We start from the raw sequence: 8,141 nt of genomic DNA, 5'->3' as shown, positions 1-8,141 counted from the left end.
CAAGTTGTAAGTACCAAGTTCTTCCAACCTGCGTGCAATTTGCCCAGTCGGATTCTTCAGATTTCGCATCCAACTTAACAGCAGCATTATCGGTCCTACGAAGGATCGGCTGACCATAGAGATACGAGTAAACTGACTGTAATGCTTGCACAACAGCTAGCAGCTCTCTGCGTGTAACACAATACGAGTGCTCATGGTCATTGAGAGATTTGCTGTGATAAGCGATGACGACTTCAACATCATTATGTAGTTGAGACAGGACAGCACCAGTAGCAACATCACTGGCGTCAGTATCTAAAATGAACTTTGCCCCAGGTATTTGATAACCAAGAATGGGTGACAAAATAAGGGCAGATTTCAGAGCTTTAAATGCGCTCTCGCATTTTGGCGTCCAAACAAAGTTCACAGACTTTTCAAAAACTTTATGGAGTGGTTTTGCAATTGAGGCAAATCCTTTGACAAAACGTATGTAATAAGAACAGAGACCCAAGCTACTTGTACATCTTTTTCGGTGTTGGGTGTTGGCCAGTCTTTAACGGTTGAACTCTTTGCTGGGTCGGTTTGGATACCAGTCTCAGATACAATGTGCCCTAAGATTTTCACTTGTTTTTGAAAGAAAATGCATTTGGATGGTTTAAGCGTTAAATTAGCTTGTTGTAAACGCATGAAGATATTCTCTAGCCGGATTAACCAATCAGCAACTGTGACGCAATGAAAAATAATATCATCTATGAAAAGGGAGCAATTCTACCCATTGAAGTCCTCCAAGTAAATTCTCCATTAGCCTCTCAAATGTAGAAGGAGCATTAGCCAAATCAAAACTCATGATTGTGAATTGATATAGGCCCATAAACGTTGCAAATGCGGTCCTCTCCTAGTCACTGTCTTTCATGCCAACTTGCCATTATCCACTGTTGAGATCCATTGACGAGAAATACTTAGCACCACTTAACGAGTCTATGCAATCATCTACTCTAGGCAGGTGATATGCATCCTTTACTGTCACATATCATTTAGCCGCCATTAATCAACGCAAAATCGAGGGGTGCCATCCTTCTTGGTTACTATTACCACAGGGGATTACCACGCACTGTTAGATGGCTCGATTACACCTCTGTCTAACATTTTGGAAATGTCCTCCTGTTAAATGGCCCTTTTACAAAGTAGTGACCGACGAGGTGGTTGTCTGATACGGGCTGCATTTTCTGTATTTATAGCGTGTTGTACTAAATTAGTACGACCTATGTCCTCAGGTGAAGAGGAGAACACACTGCTATATGCTATATGTTGGTTGAGTCATGGGTAATTTACATAAATATGTAACATCTATAATATGTTATAAATATATGATCATGAATTATTACAAAAATAATTATTAATCTTTTGTCTTTCTTGATTTCTTGCCTTTTACCAAATGTGTATCGTCTGTTTATATCAAAATAATCAAATGTGTTGACTGTGTAAGACTGGCAAATTGAAAGTAAGGTTCTGGTTGAGTCGTGGATTTTGATTGGCTGCTCCAATTTCAAGAAATTGTATGCTGTAAACACACTTATCAAAGACATTGCACAGCAGGTTACTTTCTTTGATGATTACCATTAGCATAGAACACAACAGTGACAAGTTTATCTTTTTTTTTAAACAAATTATAATCAACTTCGTGTTTTTACCGGTTGACAACTCTATCGTATTAAGCATCACATGCAATAGACATATAAGCAATAATATCAATTGCTGTATACGCATGTCAAAAGAATAATACTTTAGGTTCTTCATTCTGACGTGTTTTTTGTTTTTTTTTAAATATAATAAAGCACAGCATTTATTTTTTTTTTATACAATTGTTCCCCTCTTTTCAATTTTTTACAATTAAAGAACAATTAGACACACGTACTAGAGTGTTACCTAGGAAAAAGCGTATTTACAGCAAATGTTGTGCGCATGCGCAGTCCGCCATTTGTAAAAAAAATGTAAACAAACGCTGTAACATGGAAAATACTTATAAAAAAGTATTTTGTGTTACTAAGAAACAATACATGTTTAGGTTTGAACAAAAAGCATCTGACAATGGTAAATTGCAATTTTTACCTGTTTTTTCGAGCTGTAAAACGAACGCCGACTATATTAAACTTTTTACCTGGACGAACTACCATGTGTGTGAACGTTCTATCATGTCATTTCTCGCGATCTTCATAACCACAACTCAACAAGAACCCACGACTTAACCAGAAACACCCATATTTGCAGAGGAGGCTGTTGAAATCAGCTTTTTTCTGACTCAATCAAGTGAACAGTGCTACGTTCAAAAAGTTCTGTAAAATGTGAAGGAAGTGATTGACAGGGATCTTGCTTTGTAACTCGTGCAATTCGTGGACCATCACTGCACTCGTCAAACGACTCGAATGTACCTAACGCTGTTTTTGCATATATAGTAAAATTAATGACACTTACTTTTGCATCCGAATTTGAAACATTGATAATGCCACCAACAGCACAAAACCCATATATCAGATCAAAAGAGTGCTCAATAAAACCTGTTGAACCCAAATGTTCTGAGAAGGGTATGTCTACCTAAATCCACGCACGAGAGTGTGCGGGAACATTGGTGATATTACGTACTTCCACTCTGCAAATTTGAATAGCAGTACCACCCATCCACAAAAGAATGGTTTTACTTTCAAAAGTGAGACAAGAACGTCGATAGTAAATACAATCAACATATTATCGCAGAAAAGCCTGACCAATAATACAATCAGTTTCAATATTACATACAATAAATTGGACCACTAAGGAAATAGAACTCAAATCAATAGCAAACTGCACTCTGCAAAATACGTTCATGTTTTCACCATAATAGTATGGAACGTTTGTTGCGCTGGCATTAACGCTATGTCATGCTCCTTTTGCAATTCAGAAAACTTCCTGATTGAAATCAAAGACGTAGTGGCTCCACAATCAATCAAGAAACTGCATGGATGATTAAATATTGTACCAGACGCGTACAATCCATCATCATATTAATTAACATATGCACCAGAACCAGCAGTTTGAAAATCAACAATATGGACATCATCACATTGAATAGGTCTTTCAAGTGATTTGGCTGACACTTGACCCTCAGCACCAGCTACAATTAGTTTTTCGAGTTTTGTTTTCGGGGGTAGAACGAGGGGAACATCAGAGACTTAGGAAAAGGGACGGACATTGGGAGGACGGAAGTTATTAGTTGGTCTGTCTTGGCGTCTTGGTCGTGAATACATAAAACTGCGTTGATCGTTGGGCGAAAGTGTGTTGTTTACATTTTGTGGACATTTTCTCCAGAAATGCGACGGTGAGTTGCACGCGAAACATGTGCGGTGAGATTTGTTCGGCCTTATAACAGGGGAGCTGGGATAATGTGGGTTTTTTTTTCACTTCACTCAATTCGAGCTTCAAGTCGCTGAACTGCAGACAATATCTGAGATTCAGGTTGTATTATATCGTAAGCATCTAATGCACGGACGTGTGGGTTGCGGTGTACCAAAAATAGCTTCATAGAGTTCTATGACACTTACAGCATCACTAACTGTATGACAGTTAGTGTCAATGCAACGGCAATGCATATCACCTGAAATTTGTTTGTAAAGCTGGCTAAATGCTAGTCGCTCAACTGCAATAGGATCAAGATCTGAATACGCTTTCTGTGCTAGCTGCATGATATTGTCGGCTAGAGAAAAAATAGATTCACCGCGAAGACGTCGTCGGTTCTCAAATTTCGACAGCCATACATTTTGGTGTTTACTACTACCAAATCTTTGGCGGAGTCTTGACTTGATGATTCCCCAGCATACAATACAGTTAATATAGACTTGTTTGAATGCCTGGAATATGACATTACATACTATGAAAGTAAAGGTTCTGTCTATCTGATAGGCAACTTTAACAGTAGAATAGGTGATAAAAAAGATTTTGTTGTATTTGATAGTGTAACCATTGTGTTGATGAATTTGATTATGTTCCCGATTATAATATGGAAAGGGCTTCAATTGATAAAAAAAAATGTAACACATTTGGAACAAAACTGCTTGATCTTTGAAGGTAAAACAATTTGCGAGTAGTTAACGGGAGATTAGGTAATGATTTTAATACTGGATCGTTTACTTATGTCGCCCAGCACGGAGCGTCTGTCATTGATTACCTAATCATAAAAGACACGAACTTCCTAAGTATACGTGACTTTACAATACATTCTGTAAATGAATGGAGCGATCATACCCCGATTAGTTTCTCTCTTCTTTGTAATAATATTACACCTGTAGTGAATAAAAGCTCCCATGTTAGATATAATTGGAATAGTGATTATGTAAATACATTTCGAACCAGTCTGATCGCCAAATTGTCCTATTTTAATAGGATTACAGGGAATATTGATAGCACTAGTCGGTCGTCTATAAATGATGCACTGAATAGCTTTACCTTTATAATCCGGGGAGTAGCGGATCCGTTATTTTCTAAAACAGTGTATCACAAACATGACAATACGTCATTCTCCGACACATCTCATGTGAAAGATGCAGACTGGTTCGACAATGAATGTAAAAATTAAAGAACAATATATTTAGAGTCACTGTATGCTTATAATACATGTAAAACGAAAGTTAGTAGAGAATATTTGTGTAAATGTAAAAAAGAATACAAATTATTAGTACGAAAAAAGACGAATTCTTACTTAAAAGAGAAATGCTCTGAAATGGAAAAACTTAGGTTTTGAAAACCGAAACAATTTTGGAGTTATTTTAAAAAGAATAAGAAATCTGTTGGAAATGATGTTTCGGTAGATGATTTTTGTTAATACTTCTCATCATTATGTAACGATGTATTTGTATGTAATAATGCAGAAGCAAATGTGTTTTGCCAAGAAAATAATTTTGAAAATGATGATAGCCCCTTTGATGAGTTAAATAATCCTATTTCTACTGATGAAGTTTTATGTGCTGTTAGATCTCTCAAAAAGGCAAAGCTGTAGAGCCAGACTTCCTTTTAAATGAGTATGATACTGAAAGTATAGACATCTTGTGTGCTCACCTGTGTGATTTATTTAATGCTATATTAGAGTCTGGGTTTTTTCCCTACAAATGGATAGAAGGAGTTTATCGTTCCTGTACATAAGAAAGGCGATACAAAAAATGCATAGAATTACAGGGGAATAACACTAGTTAGTTGTTTTTCTAAACTTTTCACCACTATTTTAAATAAAAGAATAGAAACGTTTTGTGAAAATAATAATGTTATATCTGATGCCTAATTCGGTTTTAGAAAAGGGAAATCAACTGTTGATGCGATATTTATTCTCCACTCAGTAATACAACACTATATAAATAATAACAAGCGTCCGTATGTTGGTTTTATTGATTTAAAATCATGTTTCGATAGTATTTACAGAAATTGCCTTTGGCTTAAATTATACAAATGTGGTATTCAAGGTAAATTATTACGTATTGTTAAGGGTATGTATGAACAGGTTAAGTCTTGCGTTCGCAGTTGTAATACGTACTCAGACTTTTTCAGCTACGCTGTTGGACTATATATAAACACGAATTAATGGACATTTCAATATAACATAACACAGCATGTAAAGAGGATTATCAGTTTTCGTTAACATTTGTAATTTCGTTTCTAATTTCCAAGCTGTCTTTAAAATATTTTGCAAGTTTAATCAATACAGATTTGTTTTCAGTTTTCAATAGCTCAATAAATTTGAACATTGATGGTCGTACATAATACTGTTTCTTAATATATTTCTTACGTATATTGCTAGTTGTAATACGTACTCAGACTTGTTCAGCTACGCTGTTGGACTACGTCAAGGGGAGGTAATTTCGCCTCTGCTTTTTTTCTTTATTCGTAGAAGACATAGAACTACATTTACAAAGTAATTTAGATTCAGGTTTATATTTTGAGGATATGTTTGATATATTATTGTTATTTGCTGATGATATGGCAATTTTGGGTAAAACACCAGAAGACTTACAAAATAGCTTAGATAGTTTATATGATTATTGTAACTGTATGGGTCTTGAGGTAAACACTCAAAAAACCAAGGTTATTGTTTTTAGAAAAAGAGGCAGAGTACTTCCAAATGAGAAGTGGAGTTACCATGGGAACTTGTTAGAAACTGTAGATAACTTCAACTATCTCGGTACAATTTTTAATTACACTGGCAATTTCGCTATGAATCAAGAGTATTTAATTGGTAAATCATTAAAAGCATTAAAATTACTTATGTATAATGTAGAAAATATTATATTAAACCCAGATTAAAATGCCAGCTCTTTGATTCCTTTATAGGTTAAATATTGAATATTATGCCGAGGTATGAGGCGCAACTTAATCTAAAGAAATAGAGCGTATACACCTCATATTTTGTAAAAGTGTTTTAAAGGTCAGAATGAGTACTTGTAACGCTGGTGTATATGGTGACTTAGGAAGGTACCCGTTATATATTACTCGATATTTTAGGATAATAAAATATTGGTGTAAATTGTTAAATACTGATAGTATATCTGATTGTTCAAAAGGTTATAATAATTGGGTATCAAATGTTAAACAATTGTTAGAAACATATGGCTTTGCTGATTGCTTTATAAATGGTGTTAATCTTGATTGTAAAACATTTACACATATATTTAAACAAAGATTGATTGATACTTATAAACAAGACTGGCATAGCTCTGTTTAAAATAGTAGTGTATTAGATTTGTTACAAAATTGTAAAGATTCTCTGCCATATGAACTATATCTAGATGTATTGCCAAGTAGTTAAAGGTTCTTTGTCACTAGAATAAGATTATCTGCACATTTTTTAAGAGTTCAAACTGGTAGATTCGGTAGGAACAGAATACCAAGAAATGAGCGATACTGTCAATGCTGTAACTCCGTCGATATTGAAGACGAGTACCATTTCACTCTTATTTGTCCTTGTTTTAGCAATATACGTAAGAAATATATTAAGAAACAGTATTATGTACGACCATCAATGTTCAAATTTATTGAGCTATTGAAAACTGAAAACAAATCTGTATTGATTAAACTTGCAAAATATTTTAAAGAAAGCTTGGAAATTAGAAACGAAATTACAAATGTTAACGAAAACTGATAATCCTCTTTACATGCTGTGTTATGTTATATTGAAATGTCCATTAATTCGTGTTTATCAGATTTGGACAAGCTCATGAATAGTTTCGAGCTGCACCTCAGAGACCGCTGGCTAATATTAAGACCTTTGTTCTATAAACCCAGCAGGAAAATTCAGCACAGTCCTCAAAATGACTGCTCAAAGCAGTTGACACCATCATAGGAGTCGGGCTGCATAAGAGTGTTGTATAGGAACATTAAATATTGGGTTATTTGATAATCGCCATGCTTTCTGTTTTCTGATTGTTATTTGTTTTATTGTTTTATGCATCTCTGTGTTATGTTAAGCGTTTTCAGGGCTTTCTGCTATATTATTTCCCTTATTAATATTATCAACTGTATTTATTGAAGAGTGGTCACTTAAAACGCTTCGTCTATCAAATGATATTTCTGGGTCTTTCGACGTCATAATCAAATGTACTGTAGACCTCTATATAAAATAATAAAAGTATATGAAAATGTTGACTAGTGGCTTCAATTATTATTCTTGTTTTGAATAAAATACTGATCACGTAGTTATTGTATTGAATTCCTTGTCCATGCGTGGTGTCCGATCACTCACCATTAATTTGAATACAATTTGCCGCACTTCTAACGCCAATTGTAGTCGACCGCTACCATTTAGTTGTACTTTCTAAATGCACTTCAATGTAGACGTCAAACACAGATATTATGACAGGTATTTTCTATACAGCAAAGATAAATTCTTGAGCTCTCTGGAGTTCATAACATGGGTCATTTTTACTGTACTAAATACTGTAAAATACCAAAGATTTAAAGTTAATTTAAACTCGTAAAATAGCTTACCGTTTTCAGAATGGAGAAGATCTGACAGTAAGATCTAAATAATTTATTAAGATCTGATTTTTATGCCGCAATGAACGGAAATGTTGTGATGTTGAAAGATACCAAATGTTGTTTATCCGCGCTATTTATACCTGTTTATAGGATTAGGAGTCTGAGCACTA

The sequence above is a fragment of the Dreissena polymorpha genome, chromosome 13 (assembly GCF_020536995.1).
Source record: "Dreissena polymorpha isolate Duluth1 chromosome 13, UMN_Dpol_1.0, whole genome shotgun sequence".
NCBI lineage: Eukaryota > Metazoa > Mollusca > Bivalvia > Myida > Dreissenidae > Dreissena > Dreissena polymorpha.
This window is presented reverse-complemented; position numbering follows the sequence as displayed.